General features: G+C 34.7%; 1 pseudogene across 1 annotated transcript; it reads right to left on the bottom strand.

Annotated features, from left to right (window-relative positions):
• Window positions 1-3,599: 3,599 nt before the first annotated feature.
• On the bottom strand, window positions 3,600-18,222 carry LOC308634684 (olfactory receptor 56B1-like; annotated as a pseudogene). Its single transcript has 3 exons — window positions 18,166-18,222; window positions 6,347-6,964; window positions 3,600-3,621 (listed from the first exon to the last, which is right to left on the bottom strand). The product of its transcript is annotated as an olfactory receptor 56B1-like (transcript).
• Window positions 18,223-18,675: the final 453 nt, after the last annotated feature.

Raw genomic sequence — 18,675 nt, 5'->3', positions numbered from 1 at the left:
CGGGAAACGAACTGGACCGATTCTCTCCTGTATTTCAAAGCTGGAATTCAGCACTCAGCGCGGCTAGTGTGCCACTGGCAGGAGCCTGCAGAATCCGCTTCGCTGTAATCCCTCTCTGGTAACTGCGGCTAATTAACTCGGGCGCGTCCCAGACTCTATCCGACCAAGTACTGCTTCGCTCCTTGCGGAGATATCGCCCGCTACCAAGCCCCTGCAGCTGAATCCCGCGCGCTGGAATTTTGACCTCTAGATTCTGGAGCACTTCAATTTCACTGGGGATTCCCACCAAGGTAGCCTTCAGCCATTTCACCTCGTGTTTCTCCCACACAGTGGCGCAGCGTACTGGTGTGCTGTACTCCCTTGGCCGCCATCTCTCCATTCTATTATTCTTTATTCTGTCTAACATACTTTTGTATTTCCTCTCAGTTTTTGTTTATATGAATAGGTGTTCATTTTATCTTTTTTTTGAAAGATATTTTAATTGGATATATAATTCTAGTTGACAAAATTTTTTCTCAGCACTTCAAAATATGATTTTATAGTCTTTTGGTTCCACAGTTTATTGAAAAGTTGACCACCAGCTAAAATGCTGCCCCACTAGCAGTAATGTTCATAGGTTATGACCCACCATGCCAACTCCTATGTGTATAGTATAAATAAAATATCTGCTGCTCCACTATGAAAAGCATCTGTGTCTGTGCATGAGCACATCTGTGGGCAAAGATGTTCATCACATATTATTTATTTGGACAGACTGAAAAATATAAATACTCATAATCCAGTGATGGTTAAGAAGTTATTTCTGATTACATACTATGAAAATCTATGACAGAATCAAATGCAAGAAGTGTAGATAATATCATAAATGCATTAAGAAAAAAATTAGAATTCTGAGAGAAGATGGCAGATTGGAGGAAGGCCATATTTCCCAGCAGCTCCTCATTGTCAGAATTACAAAGTGGGAGGATTGATTCTCAGTGATGTGGGTGACTAAGGAAACTCACTGAAACTTAATATTGAAGTGTTATATACATATACATACATATGTGTGTGTGTGTGTGTGTGTGTGTGTGTGTGTGTGTGTTTGTGTGTGTGTAGAGAAAGGGTAGGAGGGAGAAAGTCAGAAACTCAAATATAAATAACAATTAGAGAAGTGCCAGCTTCAGTTGCAGCTTGCTTTTTGTGGCAGTAGCAAAGAGGAAGGGTGGCACAGTCAAAAACAAACAAACAAAAACAGGAGAAAATGACTGGCAGATAAAAAAAATAAAAAGAAAAAAGGAACTGGGAAAACCTATAGTTTAGGAAGGAAGACTAACTTTAATTGAAGAGTCAGTAGTGGAAATGGCTTAATGGATTAGAAGACTAATCATCTAAATGAGATTCAAGACAGAATTAATATAAAAAATTAAAATAGCAGCAAACCACAAACACATATCCATGTTAACACTAAACATAACTAGACTGCACTCCCCAATTAAAAGATACAAATTAGGAGAATGAGTCAAAACCATTTTTTAAATCCATCCTGTTTGAAAGAGACTCATCTTATATGTAAAGACACAGGCTGAAGGGAAAAAGATATGGAAAATGTCCACATTAATAGAGTCTAAAAACAAGCTAGTATAGCTATTCTCATATATGACAAAGATGAATTAAAACCAAAATTATTCAGAAGAGACAAAGAGCATTACATACTGGTAAAGAAAACAATACAACAAGAAGATATATTGATAGTAAATATATACGCCCCAAAAGTTAATGTATCCAATTACATTAAAAAATACTCTTTGACATTAAATCCCAGATAGACTCCAATACATTAATCATTATTTCAGCATACCCTTATCACCAATAAATGGTTCAACAAAGTATACAATCAGATATATTCAACCTAGATAATGCTATAATAAAACGGACCTAATAGATATCTACAGAATATTTCACACACACAAAAAAAACCCTGAATTTACCTTCATGACTTCATACACCTTTTCTAAAACAGACCATGTTCTAGGTCAAAATCTAAGTCTCAGCAAATACAAAAAAATAGGATATAATTCTCTTGAATTTACCAGAACATGATGGAATAAAAATAAAAATCAACAGGAAAAAAAACAGAATAAGATAAATCATACAAACTCATGGAAATTGAATAATACTCTTCTAAATGAGGAATTGACCATAGGAGAACTGAGAAAAGAAATCAAGAAAGTCCTAGAACAAATGAAATCAGTGATGGAACATTTCAAAATCCCTGGGACTGTATGAAGTCAGTCCTAAGAAAAACTTTATAGCATTTAGTACCAATGTTAAATATTACAGAGAACCCAAATAAATCAATTTTTGCCTTCCTTCGAGGCCATGGGAAGGAAGAGAAAACTAATTCAAAAATTAATAGAGGATGGGAATAATCAAAATCAGAATAAAAGTTAATAAAACTGAAAATAGAGCCATCAGGATCAATACAACAAAGAGTTGGTTTTAAAAAATTTAAATAAGAATGATATACCCTTAGCAAAATAAACCAAAAGGAAGAGCAAGAAGACCCAAATCAATAAAATTAGAGATGTAAAGTAGATATCATCACAGATACTTCTAAAATTTAGAGGATTATTAGAAAGTATTTTAAAAATTTATACCAAAAAACTGGAAAATCTAGAAGACATTGACAAATTTCTAAATGTATAGGACCTGACCAAGTTGAACCAGGAAGATACAGAAAATCCAAACAGACTAATATTAAATAGCAATTAAATTGAAATAGCAACTAAAAGACTTCCAACAAATAAAATCCCAGTATCTGATCGGTTCTCAACCAAGTTCTACTAGACCTTTTAAGAAGAAATCATACCAGTCTTTCTCAAATTATTCCATAAAGTTAAAAGGGAGGGAAAAGTCCCAAACACAGTCTAGGAAACCAGTCTGATACTAAAGGAGCCCATCTGATACTGAAATAAGACAAAAACACTTCTAGGAAAGAAAACTACAGAACAATATCCCTGATGAACATAGACGCAAAAATCTTTTAAAAAATGGTATCAAACCACACTCAAAAACATATTAAGATAGTAAACCATGATCAAGTGGGCTTCATCTCAGGAAAGCAAGGTGGTTTCAACATTTGCAAATCAATAAGTATAATTAAGAATGAGAATCATATAATCACCTCAATAGATGCATAAAAGGCCTTGGATAAAATCCATTATCTATTCATGTTTTAAAAAAATACTGCAGAAAATGGGGATAGAAGGAATTTATCTCAACATCATAAAGGCTATATAAGACAGGCCAAAGCTAATATCATACTGAATGGAGAAAAACTGAAAGCTGTTTTTTCTAAAGTAAGGAACAAAAAAATTATTTCCACTATCACCATTTCTATTCAATGTATTTATCATAATTCTAGCCAAAGCAATTAAGCAAGAGAAAAAAATTAAAGGAATATATTTTAAAAAAAGAAGAACTCAAAGTATTTCCATTTATTAATGATAAGATCTTATATCTAGAATACCCCAAAAATTCCACCAGGAGACTTCTAGACTGATAAATGAATTCAGCAGTAGCAGGATACAAGATCAGCATCATAAATCAATAGCTTTTCACAGTCTGACAATGATTCGGCTGAAAGAAAACAGAAGAAACATTTATTTAAAATAAACTAAAAAACAAAACAAAACTGGAATTAATCTAATAAAGAAGATAACACAGCTTTACAATGAAAACTGTAGAACATAAAGAAAGAAATGGAAGAAGAACTCAGAACATGGGAAGACCTCCCATGCTCTTAGATGGGCAGAAATAATATTGTCAAAATGGCTATACACCAAAAATAAACCCACAGATTCAGTGCAGTCCCAATCAAAATACTAGTGAAATTCTTCACAGAACTAGAAAAAAAGCAGTCCTGAAATTTATTTGGGATAGTAAGGAACCCAAAAGGGTCAAGACAATTCTGAAGAAGAAAAGTGAAGCATGAGACATCACAACACCTGACTTCAAATTATACTGCAGAGCTACTATAACAAAATGGCATGGTATTAACATAAAAACTTTCCTAATACCAAAGAAATAGAATAGAAGAAAAAGAAACAAACCCACATACTTACAGACATCTGATATTTGACAAAGGTGCAAAAATATATGTTGGAATAGAAAACTCTTTTTTTAACAAATGGAGCTGAGAAAACTATAAATTCATAGGTAGAAGAATAAAATTACATACCTATCATACAGAACAAAAGTCAAATCAAAATGGGCCAAAGACTTAGAAATTAGACCAGAAAACTTGCAACTGCTAGAAGAAAGCACAGGGTCAACACTCCATCATATAGATGTGGTAATGACTTCATAAGTAATACCTCTAATATTCAAGAAATAAAACCAAGAATGAGTAAGTGTGATGTTATTAAATTAAAACTTACTTCAGAGCAAAGGAAATAATTAAAAGCATGAAGAGAGGGCCTATAGAGCAAAGGAAATAATTAAAAGCATGAAGAGAGGGCCTATAAAATTGAAAAAGAATATCTCTGCCCCATTGCTCTTATGACAGGATTAATATTTAGAACATATAAAGATCACAAAAAACTCAATGCCAACATAACCCAAACAATCTAATCGATCAACAGGCAAACATAAATACATATTTCTCAAAGGAATAAACACAAATGGCCAACAAATACATGAAAAAATATTCAACATTTCTAGCAATCAAAACTTCATGAAGATTTCATCTCACTTCTGTCCATATGGCCATTATCAAGAACTTGAATAATAATTAATATTGGGGAGGATATGGGGAAAATTGTTGATGGGACTGAAATTTAGTGCAATCACTCTGGAAAACAGTATGATGATTCCTCAAAAAGCTAGGAATGGAAGCACCATATGAACTATCTATACCACTTATTCATATTTATCCAAAATAACTAAAATTAGCATACTATAGTTAAACAGCCACTTCAATATTTATAGCAGCATAATGCACAATAGTCAAATAATGAAATCAACACATTAATCACAGATGCCTCATTAATGGATCAAGAAAATATGGCATATACACACACAATGGAATTTTACTCAGCCATAAATAAGAATGAAATAATGACATTTGCCAGTAAATGGAAGAAATGAATAACATGAAAATGAAATGATCCAGAATCAGAAAATCAAGAGTTGAATGATTTTCTCACATGCAGAATCTAGATCAAAATAAGGAAATAAAGGTAGGGTCTCAGGAAAATAAAAGGAATGAGTGTAGCAGAGTAAAGGAATTGAAGGCAAGGGAGAAGGGACAGGAAAAGAGAGGAATTGTGGAATGAAATTGACCAAAACACATTTAGTGAACATCTAAAAACATTACAGTGAATTTCACATTGATGTGCATGTATAAAGCACCAATTTAAAAATAAACACTGTATATAAATAGAAGGAAGACCAGTAGGATAGAGGGAAGATCTGTGGAATAGAAGGTGGAGCATGAGAGAGAAGAAGGAAGGATTGGAAATGGGAGGAAATTTGGGTGAATTTAACAAAATAACTTTATTTGCACATATAAATGTACCAAAGGGATTTCACCTTTATGTATATGAAGAAAGCACCAATCAAAAATGAATAAATGAGTAAAAGGAAGATCAGTAGAGGAGAGGAAGAAAAATAGGAAAGGAAGGTATTTAGTGGGGGAACCGAGGTTGAAATCAATTTCCTTGTACAAAGGGTTTTGTCAAAATGAACCCAACTATTATGTCTGACTATAATGTTTCAATCAAAAAATAGAGAAAAAAACTGTCATCTCTGTTCTATTTTACTGAAGTCCCTGCTTATATAATTATACACATTTTTTCAACTATCTTTATGTCAGGAAATATAATGCCATTAAAATAAATGGTTTCATGAATCCATAAACATTGTATGTTTTCTCTTCATCGTCTTTGCATAAATCCAATTCAAGTCAAACAAATCTACCAGTCAGACTAATAGAAAAGGCAGTTCAAATTATTTTATTTATACCTAAGACCCCAATAGAAATACCTTTTTTTAATCAAACTGAGGGAGAGTCACAGTACACATTGTGTGATAGACTTCTAGTACTGGTAGACCTGAGCACCAATTACTATTCATATTTCAAGATTTATCCTAGAAAACATACCAGATATTTTATGATATATTCTGAGCCTGGACCTAGAAGAAAGCAGGTAAGATTAGAGTATAAGGTAGAGCATCATGGACCAGATTGAAATGAAAGACAAATTATATATATTTATTATATATATATTTATTATTATAAATCAGGGCATATGACAGTATAATAAGAATTAGATCACCGCCCATTATAAGCCATGCCACAAACAATTGACAGATACTATTGGGCCTCCTATCATCACAAGCCAGGCTTGTGACAATAAGAGTAGAGCACAGACAATGTTCAATTTCATTCCTGGAACAATAATGACGCTGGGCTGTAAGTACAGGCACTGGAATGACAAGCCATTTCTAAGCACCATGAACAGGGTAGATTTGGTGATGAAGGAATTGGTGACAATCAATGGGTAGCAAAGAGGATGACAAATAGCTACATATCTATCAAAAGCCATGCACAGGAAGACACCAGACTCCATGCCTAGAAAACAGTGAATGGCATAAATCTGAGCAAAGCACTCTGGGAGGCTAATGGCCTTGGCATCAAACCAGAAGATGGCCAGGATCTTAGGCATGATGGTGGTGGACAGGCCCATGTCCACCACAGAGAGGATGCCTAAGAAAAGGTACATAGGCTGCTTCAGAGAAAAGTCCTGGTAGATGGTGGTGAGGATGAGGATGTTTGCACCAATTGTGGAGAGATAGAGCAGTGCCAAAGGCAAGGAGAGCCAGTGCTGCCAGCTGTGAATGCCTGGAATCCCATGAGAATGAACTCAGAGACCTGGAATTTGGAGCTATTGGAGCCCTTGAAAGATGCAGACATATTTTCCTAGGAGAAAAGAAAAATAGTGTTGCTATCTCTGGGCATAATTATTTTTAAGCATTATTTTTTAACTTTCTTCATACAGATTGGGTCCATAACAAAATGAATTTTGTAGTTCATCTTATTGTAATTTAAGATGAATAACAAGAAAGTTCCAGGATTTTATCCAAGGAAGGGAAGCTTAAAAGTCACAATTGTTTTAACTGAGATGCAGGTAAGTTTCAAAGCTCTTCCCTAGAATGCATGCGGCCCTGGGTTCTGTTCCCATTACTGCCCCCCCCCCAAAAAAAGAGACAATTATAATGTTTAACTATATAGGGAAAATTCAACATGAATGTCAAATCTTACTCATATAATGTCATATCATACTCAGTTACCCCAAGCTGGAACAACCACATAAACAAGATTCTAGTTTTCTCAAACTTCTTTTCTTTTTTTTCAAAAAAATTTGGAAGCAAGTAGATGTGCTTGTTCTCTTCATATTTTCCCAATGTTCCTGACTGAAATGATTACCAACTAACAATAACTAGATTTGTTAGTGTGGAATTATGAAAGTTTGAATTTTTTAACCACTCCATTAATTCCAAGTTGATATAGATATCCACTGATGTTTTATTATAGCCTACCAAAATTTGTTATAATAAATTTCAAAGGATTTTCAGAAACAAAATATAGTGCAGAGTGGGGATAGAAATATTTCCTTTTATCCTATTTTGTAATTATTTTTCTGTATTTCTAAGGTGGTTGCAAAAGAATAGCTTGACAGAAAATTAAGTAATGGTAGCTAAATATTTCAAGTTAAGAGACATATGATGGACCCCTACCTTAGCACTTTTTTCCCTAGTTGAGTCCTAAATAGCTACAAAAGACAGTATTTGGCACTAGCATTACATTTTTTTCTAAGTTATTGTGTTCACGAAACTGAATATATTTACCCTCCTAAAATTTTAAGCACATAATACAGTATTGTTAACAACAGGTACAATGTTTTACAGAAGGTCTCTAGAAGTTATTCTGTATAACTGAAACTTCATAACCACTTAATTGGAATTTTGTCCTGCCTAGCAAGCAAGAATGACTCCTCCAGATATTGAGGGAAGTATCAGGGGATGCTCAGAATCATGTTCCAAATTACACTCATTATATGTCCTCAAAATCTTTGTTTTTCCTTTTTGTTTTATCATGTATGCTCACAGAACAAGTCCAGTCTGAATCCTGCAAACCAGATGCATTTTTCACATTGAATTCCTTCCTCATCCGGGGATTTCTTCCATCACTTCACTCATTTGCACCCCTCCTCTACATGTCTACTGCTTCTGTAACCTGCCTCATCACAATTGATTCTCATATCTTCACAGTTCTCCCTGCAATCTGCTCTTTTTAAAACTGATATTCTTTTGCTTAACATTATTCATGCTTATACTCTTTCATTCAAATAAAACCCAAGCACTTTCATTGTGTAGAGGGCACTCACAGGTGTGATTCTAACCCAACTGAGCATTATATCTTGGTTTTCCCCTTCCTTGTATGCTGACTTCAGAGGCACATAATATCTGAATGATTTCTGAATATTTGCTCTTTACAAAATTATTGATTTTACAGAGCACTTCATTTCCAATATTTTTCCATGATGATTGCTGTTACATGTTGGTTGCAAAGAAAAAGCCTAGAGTATCATGTAACAATGTTTCAAAATGCCATCTTTAAAGAAAAAGTTAACTCTTTGATTATATGATTCATAGATTCATTTTTGACACAATTAACTTTACATGCAGCAGGGTCACCCACAAGAGAACATTACTCACAACTAGATGAAATTCCTTTCAGATATCTCACCCAGTTTCCATATTTGGAAAAACAGTTACTCCTTAATGATGGGATAAGTCATCCTTTATTTTATATGAATGCAATTTGATAAGAAATGAAATAATTGAAAAATATCCATAGCATAATTTAATGAGCAAGAGGCAAAAACAGGTTGGATATAAAACTAAATATTATTTTGATCTTTCAGATGAAAGTTCCAAAAGAGAACTGACATGGAATCATTTATGCATTTGTGCAAGACCTGGTACTTTTGTGAAAGCTTCATTTATTACCTTGCAGCATAATATTGCATCACCTTTTATATTTAATGTATTCTCATTTTCTTTCTTTTTAAGGGACATCTTATTTTTTTACTTCTTCAATTACATATTGACAAGGTATAGTTGTATATGTTTATGGGGGCACTGTGTAAACTGTGTTACAATATTTAATACAATATGAAATTCCTAAATGAATTAATTTGCCCATCACCTCTAATATTTAATATTTTCATTACAACGTTAAAAATTTATTCTCAGTGATATTGAAATGTATTCATTCATTAGCTATATTCACCATCCTGCGAGATTAACCTAAAAATCTGACTTATTCCTTCCGTCTTAATGAAGTTTTGTCCCCTTTGACCATCAGCTTCTCATTTCTCTACCTTGCAGACCAAGGCAACCACCTTTCTATTCTCTGCTTCCAGGAGTTTAATTGTTTTAGATTCCACATGTGAGAGCATGCAATATTTGTCTTTCTATGTTTGGCTTATTCCACTTGGCCTAATGTTCTCTAATTCCATTAATATTTCAAAAGGCAGAATTTCCAGTTTAAGGCTGAATACTATTTGTATAGATAAATCAGTTCTTCATTCTTTCATCTCTTGATGAAAAGTTGATTCCATAACTTGGCAATTATGAATAATGTGGCAATGAACATGAGCCTTCATATATCTCTCTGACATATTGATTTAATATCTTTTGTGTACATACACAGAAGCAGGGCTGTTAGATCATAAAGTAATTCTACGTTTGGTTTTCCCCATTTTCTTCTAAATGTTCCTCCCTGGTTGATATTTCTATGATTCAATTTTGCGTGATCAATTCAGTGACTCTGATCATACAGAAAAATAATTGCTCACCATTTTTAAACAATTGGATTCTGACAGTACATAAAATGTGATTCTATTATAAAAGCAGAATAATGTACTATTAATACTGAAGACAATACAGTAGTTCTTTTACAGACAAGCAACTTCTCTTATACTTTATGATCCTCATAGTTTCTCGATCTACCCTTAACCACTTTTGCAGAGGCTTTAGAAGACTCTGTATCCTGCAAAGTGCAAGGTCAATTCTTTTGCAGGATGTTACCAAAACAGCATTCTCTTTCAAATGAGGAAATAAATGATATGAGGTTTAGCCAATGTGCCCTTGATATGGATTAGAACTTACTGTGGTTATGAGTAGAGACACAGTCTGATGCTCTGATGCCTTCACAATGGAAGAAGTTTCTTATTGGACAAACAGCACATTTTGATAAAAGCTTTATATTGTGAGATTGAGATGTATTCTCAAAAGAGATATGATGCACATATTATGTCCAGAATTTATGGCAAGAAGTAAACAGTTGAGTGATCTTAGGGTAATAGTCCTCCTTTGGAAGTATGAGGAGAGAAAGGCCCACAGAGAAAGAGAATTCCTAAGATGTTAAATCCCAAATGTGCAAAGGAGTTTAGCTCAGAGATATGTTTTTATTAAAATGACCTGAGAACCTACATAAATAGAATAGCTCCATTCATGAAACCAAGGTATTCCTATTATAGGTGAGAAATTTTGAATTGTTGCTATGGATAAAAATTCAGAGTATTTAAAATCCTGTGGTTATAGTGACTGTTTAAATCTTCTTGGAGAAGAAAGTGGAAGGAGAGCTTCTACTGTAGAATAACATGGTAGAGTTTTTTTAAAGTAATTGATAAAGTCATCGTTGCTGATCTCCTGGAAATTATGGTCTAGTAGCGGAGAAAGAGAGTATTATTCTGTATCAAAAGAGTATTTTATTCTCTACTAATATAAAAGCAAGCAGACAGAATTTTAGACTAAGATAAGTGCTTTAAACAAAAGTGCCTCTAATGTGAAAGCATATAATGAAGGAAATTAATCTTACTGTCAGGATTTCCTGAAGTAATACCATCTTATCAGAGACTAAAGGCTTGAGTAGGATTTAGGTATCATTATGTTTGAGGGGGGAGAAATGAAAGTATTCTGAGAACTTAAAAATGCTAACATGAGAGGTGGCATGGCACAGTTGATGCGAAAAAGATAACAAGGGTTGCTGAAACCCCCAAGATATGGGGGGAAATGGGCTATGGTGGTGAGATGATGTTCTTGAGATACAGGAGCCTGAGAATTTTAACAAATCTATGTGAAATAATATGGTGCCACTGGAAGATTTCACACATAATTTAGGCATAGCAACAATGTGGGAAACACACTTAATGTGACAAAACTAAGTATAAGTTGGATAGGGAGCTGTGAGAGTAATTCTTCAAGGGAGAGAGGGCTACATCTGGATTGAAGCAAAAGGACAGTGAAAGATGAAAACTAAAGGTGGATGGATTTAGAACACATTTATAGGTGAAATTGATGATACTTATGCCATAAAAATAACCCTAAGGTCCTGGAATATTCAGTGAAGTGGAATGAGACGTTATTCGTATACCTAGAGAAGGATCAGGTGTAGAAGTGAGTAAATACAGACTAGTTATTTTGACCATGAGGTATGTGACTTGAACAAGTGAACAATGGGGACAAGCGGAAAGAGAGTTCTAGAGAGCCAGGAGCAAACTGACAATAAATGAAGTCATCCGTATCTGATTTTGAAATCATTGGAGATAATATTATTGGCACATATTTCCTAGCAAGTGAAGATGGTGAGAAGAAGAATGGGAAAGAGCACCTAGTGCCAATCATATCTTACATTTAAAACCCAGATGTAACTGATTTAGAAAGGAAACACTGCTCACAAATCAAATAAGATGGGAACAATTTTTTATAGATTAAGTTTCTTGGAGGTTATAGCTAATTTTTTGGAAAGAATAATTGACTTTTGTAGTACATAAGCCAAAGTCATAGTAGGATGAGTTAAAGAATAAGTCAATAGTTATAAAATAGAAAAATTAGTGCATGTGAAAATTTTGGAGGAAATTTACCCAAGCAAAAGAATATGAAACCCAAGTTGGAAAAATTCTTAGGCTTTAAAGTTGTTTGAAGTGAAAAGTAGAATAGTTCCCACAGGCTAGGGGTAAGAGTGGTGTGAGAAATACATAGGTGTTGACAAAAAGTGTTCTACATTTTGGTTGGCCAGGAGAAATATGTTTTCTGGACCTATTATACAACAATGTGATCATGGTCAATAATCATATTTTTGATTTTTAAAAATTGCTGGAAAAATACATTTTAAATGCTCTCACTGTAAAAATAAACTATGTATATAAGCTTACAGATATGTTAATTACTTGCTGTGATCATTGTACTACGTGAAGATACATGAAAATATCACATTCTAAAACCAACACACATGATCAATATTCAACAGTTAAAAATAAAAGTGTAAATTTAAAGAATAAAATTAGATTTCAAGAGCTTCACTTTTTTACAATTGAAGAAAATGATACAAACACAGAGGCTGATATTAACTACTATAGAGAAAAGACAGCAACCAGTGTGGAAAGAACTTGATCAATGAGAGCACATGTTTTCTTTAGTTAAGAGGGGTGATGAGAATGGCCTTGCACAGTTCACTGCCCAGGGCTAGGGTAAGAAGAATGGAACCCGTCATCCAATATAAGACAAGAGGGAGAAGATATTTGCAAATATAGATGGTTTGATATATTGATTGTATTATTGAGTTCTATAGTTTCTTTGTTCAGCTTTTTTGGGAAGATCTACCTAGTGGTAAAAGAGGTGTGTTAAAGTCACCCAAAATTATTGTGTTGTGGTCTAGGAAATTGATCTCTATAACACTCCCCCAAAGGATTCCTGGGGCTTAGGACACTATAAAAGCTAAACATTACAAAGATTTAAAGATAATAACATTCTCTTCTCTAAAACACTAAAGTATGTTCAGTACCTCTGTGACTTTCTCCACATTTGTGGAAGGACTTTTCATTTTCATAAATCTCTTCAGTGTACATACATGTATTTAAAGTCTGACTTGTCATGTTTATGGTATATTTTTTATGTATGTGCTCTAAGTAATATTCAGCTGCCACAAATTATTATTCTATATTATCTTCCAAACTTTATAGTTTTATTCTTTATTTATATACTAATGATTGTTAAAGAGACATAAAAATGGAAGCCCTGGTGTGCATTTACCCTCAGGCCAACTTCCCCAAACCACATAAATAAAATATAAGTCATCTAGATATGCCTAAATGCTGTCTCTAATCTTAGACACAAAATGGAAGCTTTAAAGTCCTGCTCAGCACATACAGTGAAATTAAACCTTTCAGCTAATGACCAGTTTAAACAGCTGATTGTCTTACCAAGCAAAATGAAATAAAAAGTGAAAGCATCACAGCAAATCACTAAAAAAGTTCATGTACTTCCACTTTCATTCTTTTTGAACTGTATTGTGGTTTTTGTTTGTGGGGGATATATTTATTTTTTTTTCTATAGAAGATTGCGGAACTGAAGTTTGGTTCTTTTGTCCCAACAAAGAAAATTTAAAGACAGACATGAAAAGAAAAGCAAGAGAATGTTATTTTGAGTGAAAATATAGTGAAAGGACAGTAAGTTTCAAGCAACAAATAGTCTTAGAAGAGAGCGTGGGTCATCTTTGAGCAGAGAAGACACAATACACACATGATACTTTCAGTGTTATTGCTTTTGACTTTTGACTTTCTAATGTGAATCCACCTTCCTCAGTCTTCACCAATCAGATGTTCAACTCCTCCTTCATATAAGATAGGAAAGTTTTTTACCTGAGTAGATTTTCTCTGAACCTGTCATGGTGACCATCTTAATTAGGGAGACTTCATCTGCAAGTCAATTCTATTCATATGGGTGCTGGGGTCAATGATCAGGCAAACAGCATCTTAGTGTGCCTGCACTATTAATGAGATTTTCCTTCAGAAATATATTGAGAATTTTTTTGCCATAAATATTAACTTTACAATGACATCAGTAGACCCTGAAAGAAGTTAGACCCATTCATCTTTCCTACTTGATGTATATCAATGGAGACCCTTCATTTCCATATGTTTATTCTCAGAATTAGTACACCTGTTGTTCTACAGGATACTTGGTTGTTCATTACAGGCAATTCAAATAAACCCCATGACCCTGCTATGTTATTGGTTCACATTTCACTGCTCATTAGTAACTACTACCTAACATTTCTCCCCCTCAATAATTGGAGATCCTAAATCATATAGGGGAAAAGGAGCAAACAAATTAAATCATTAACTGTTTCCTCCTGATAAGGGATGTAGGTCTATAAGGTGGGATGCCCAGTTCTTGTTATGTGTAAGAAAAATGCTTTCATTATGACAAGGCCTATCTAAAGGGTCATAATGAATCTCTGATTCAGGAGAAACAAATTGAAAGCTATCTGGACAATGGATGTCCTATGAGCAAAAATATTTAAGATTAATGCAATAATAGATGCAGCAACATCTAAATTCACCAATGAGTATGATAATGATTATAGATACCAGCAATTTTTTCCACCAGGAAGAAGCAGAAAGCCATGAAATGAAAAGCTGTCCCCATAACAAAGCTAGTGAAAATTAGCATTGATTTGAGAGTGGAAATCTTTGAAGACTTGAATCACATTATCAGGAATGTAAATATGAAGTTTAGTCTGTGATGATACAAGTAAAATTCTGTGCTGATATGAGAACATCTGAAGCCATTTGCTTTGGTAAAACAGTTTTTCTTCTGAATGCTACATCTGTGTTAAGGACAGAAATAGGTTTCACGGTGTCATTGAGAGCTCTTTGAGTATAATTGGTCAGAGCTTCTACATGCCAAATTGCAATCTCTTGACCAATTTGTGGAATAAACAGTGAAGCTAAATGATCATACCAATGAAAAGCAGACATCCCCATCTATGCTTGAAATTCTGGAGGTATTCAAGTTTTGCTATATTTTGTGTCCATCTTATTTGCATTCATGGAAACCCTATAATACATCTTCCCAACCAGCCTGATAGAAGACAGGGCTATAATTTGGTCCCACAGAACCACTGTGTCCCATTAGGTGTGGGCATCTAATTCCAGGCTAAAAGAACCAATTAGTCCCAAGCCAACCATTAGTCTGTAAAATCACAATTATGTTGACATTAAGATTCTGGAGAGAAAAAAATGTTCTGGAGTCCATACTTATTCTTTATCTGAATTAGTCCATTTATCATGTGTGCTTGCATTGCTCCCAATAGATTGGAGCTCTATGATTTACATGTCCTGTGGTGGATGGAAGACATATGTATTTATCCCAAATTTGATAGTAAATAATTTTATGTCTTTGACATTCTGTCATTAACTATGGAAAATGAGGAGTAGATGAACTCAACTATAACCTAATGTCTATGAAAACTTGAAAGGTAATTTACATTTTTCCAATAACCAAGGTGTAATAAAGTCACAATCATAGGCTATAAGGTAACATCATCTGTGGGAAGCCACTCCTGAGCTATTTAGCATCTTCACTCAGCAGTGAGCCAAGGAGATTTTTGGTTTGGCATTGCAAGCTATCTTGTGGCTCTTGCCACTTAATGGATTGAGCAATGCACGTGATCTCTTGTCTTTGCTCAGCTAGGAAAACTAATCTCATTGTTCTGGAATTGAAAACTGGACAGCCCACCTCCTATTTTAATTGGCTAAGGACTTCTGTAGAAAGTCTTTGATGTTTCCTACATATAAATAAAGCAAACCCAGGCTCTCACTCTCTTTCCAGTGTGGAAGCTCGACTCCTGGTGTTGAAGAGCTGTCCTGCCCTTGCTTTTAAATGTCATGTCGTTTTTCTGTCACCTTCTTTTTCTTAGCTTTATTTCGCAGCCAGCCCACTTCACGTAGAGGGAACCTAAATTCCACCAACCAAACAGGATGGGTGAGAATCTTCAAAGGTGGTGATTTGTAATGAGTACATCTCTTCCTTTGTTCTAGTATTAAGCATTGTAATTTTATTCTATGAAGTCATTCCCTTGCAGGGGAATACCCAACAAGATAGCATCAATCAATTGTTCTTATTGTTCAACTGCTTCTGCCAGTATTAAAAGGGAAGAACTAGGTGTCTTGAGTAGAGAATTTAGAAAAACTCCTATCTTTGTTAAGATATCATGACCCAATAATGGAGTTGGACATTCATCCATCACCCCCAAAAGAAATGAGTGAACATTATATCTTTCTAACTACACATAGGTGAAGAGAAAACTACCTTAGTTTGGGTATTCTGCTCACTCCCATAATGAACAGGAATTAGCAGAAAAAGGTCCAGGAAATGGTGGCAAAACACTATAGTTGGTACCCATAAGGAATTTAATAGCTCTATTCCCTACTTCCAGAATTACCCTCCATTCAGCCCCACCAATGGTGACTGTTTGGGGCTCCAGATGAGTCCTCCTAATTCTTGAGCCACCCTTTAGAGAACAACTGATCTAAGGCCCCCATGGCCTTTGGGGCATTGATTTCTCCAATGGCCACTCTGCCACATTAAATAAAAAAGAATATTGTGGCCCTTCCCTTATTTGAGCAATCATTCTTCCAATGCCCTGGTTGTTTGCACAATAAAAAATGTCTTTAGGGGATCCAGGGTTCTGAGGAGGAAAGGGGTAAACCTTGAGAGTCACAGCCAATAATTGTACCTGTGTCTTATCCCTCTTTAAATACTTTCAATGATACCTGAAATTTTCTCCAGGTCTCAGTTATAAAAACTTGGAAGACTACCTGGAGTAGATCAACTCAAGAAGTCCCAGTGCCTGTTGACAATTTTTAAATATTATCTCTTAGTTGATTTCCCATTTATAAAACAAATTAAGTCAGAGTTGAGCCCCCAGTGGCTCCCTCAGTAATACTTATGAATAAGAATAATGAATGTATGAAGGCATTCCTCCCATTTATTCCATTTTAAGTCCAGAACCAGGAGATATCCCTACATGGTTCCTGAGAACTCATTCTATCATAATAGTCCAAGTTCCACAACTCATGACTTATTTGTTGAAAGCTTTATTAGTTAAGTTTATTATTTACACTAAGAAACATCTTCAAAATCTTTATAACAGAAAATTGATATAGCCTGAGAAAGGGACCCTCAATTATTTTTGTACAGAATTTTAGGAGTAGCATAATCCTGATGTTGAAAGGTGAAGGGGAGTAGAGGATTTGGGGTCACTATGTTGGAAACATAGCAAGTCTGAAGATAACAATTGAATAAATGCCATAAAAAAGGAACAAGGATTATAGTGTCGTTCAGCTTTTCCTTTAAATGAGAGACATGAGGGAACATAGTGGCCATGCAGGGTTGCTTTACAGTTACAACAAAAACTAAACTTTTGGTGAAGAGAAGAATAAAAAACTAAGAAATGATTCATTAGCTCTGCGATATCTTAAACTCTCTAGTGCTTAGTGAGTTGATTCATAAGTAGAAAAAATTGGTGATTTGATTACCCTCCCAATTCTTGATTCTCTTAAAGGATATGTTCTAATATCCTTCCTGATGTGAGTCAGGTATATGCCATAAGACAACAGGCACAATGATACAGTTGTTGTCATTGCCACTGCTGTGACCTTAGTAACCTTGCTGAAAAAGATGCCACAAACACACACACATGCACACCCACAAGAAGAGAGCATAAGCGTGCCAGCCAGAAAATCCATGGTGCTTATGTAGTTATTGACTGCAGGAAAAGTGGAACAAGTGCAACCAGCTGACACAAGGCAGACAGAATATGGGTGAGAGATGGAGAAAATTTGTACAAAGGAAATATTACATCGAGAAGTCCAAAGCAGAAGATATTGGAAGCTAAATTAGATACCATCTCCACTAACGCTGGGAGATGGATGAAGAAGGTGAAGTTCAAAAGCCTGTCCTGTAGATGGCGGTATTGATCCGAGCCATGGCACCACATTTGCTGTTACAGGAGAGTGGGGAATTGAAGTTCCAAACCTCAGTTCTTATGTTCTGACAAAATGACAATAAGAATTAATGTTAAGAATAATAAATAATAATAAAGTCAGAAATGAGAATCCAAAAATAAAATTTGGTTATGAGTAAAAGTGTAGTGAAAATAAAATAAAACTCAAGAGCACTCCCAAGAGAAAGTGGGTTGTCTCTGAGCAAAGATTGATAAAGGAAACTATGTTACTTTCAAATTTATTGCTGTTTGATATTTACCTTGAGAACTGAGTCCACCTTGTGCAGTTTTGGCCAATCAGACTGTAACTCCTTCATGTTGGGTAGGGATGTTTTTGAGCCTCCTTGGACATCTCCAGAACTGTCATAGTGATTATCTTATTCAGGAAGGCTTCATCTATAAGTCAACTCTATGTTAATGTGGGTGCTTGAATAAAAAACTCATCTTAGTACACTTGTGTTACTCAAGAGTATTTCCTTCTAGTATACACGGAGAAACAATAGCTATAATTTGTAAGGATACTAGAAGACCTTGTCAGGAGTTTTTCCCATTTATATTTCCTTCTTGATGTATTTCTTCATTGATTCCCTTTGTTTTACATGTTTATTTTCAAGGTTAGCACACCTGTTCTTGCTCAAAAAATTCCTTGATTGCTCATTAAGAGTAACAACAAAAACCTGTGATCCTGCTGTACTAGTAGTTCACATTCCATTGCTCATTACCGCTAACTAAAGAATTTAATGTGAGTTTCTTATCTTTCAGGTTGAAAT

This window comes from Spermophilus citellus (genome assembly GCF_964194105.1).
Source record: "Spermophilus citellus genome assembly, chromosome: 2".
Classification (NCBI taxonomy): Eukaryota; Metazoa; Chordata; class Mammalia; order Rodentia; family Sciuridae; genus Spermophilus; species Spermophilus citellus.
The sequence above is the reverse complement of the archived record's forward strand: the minus strand, read 5'-3'. Positions and strand labels throughout refer to the sequence as shown.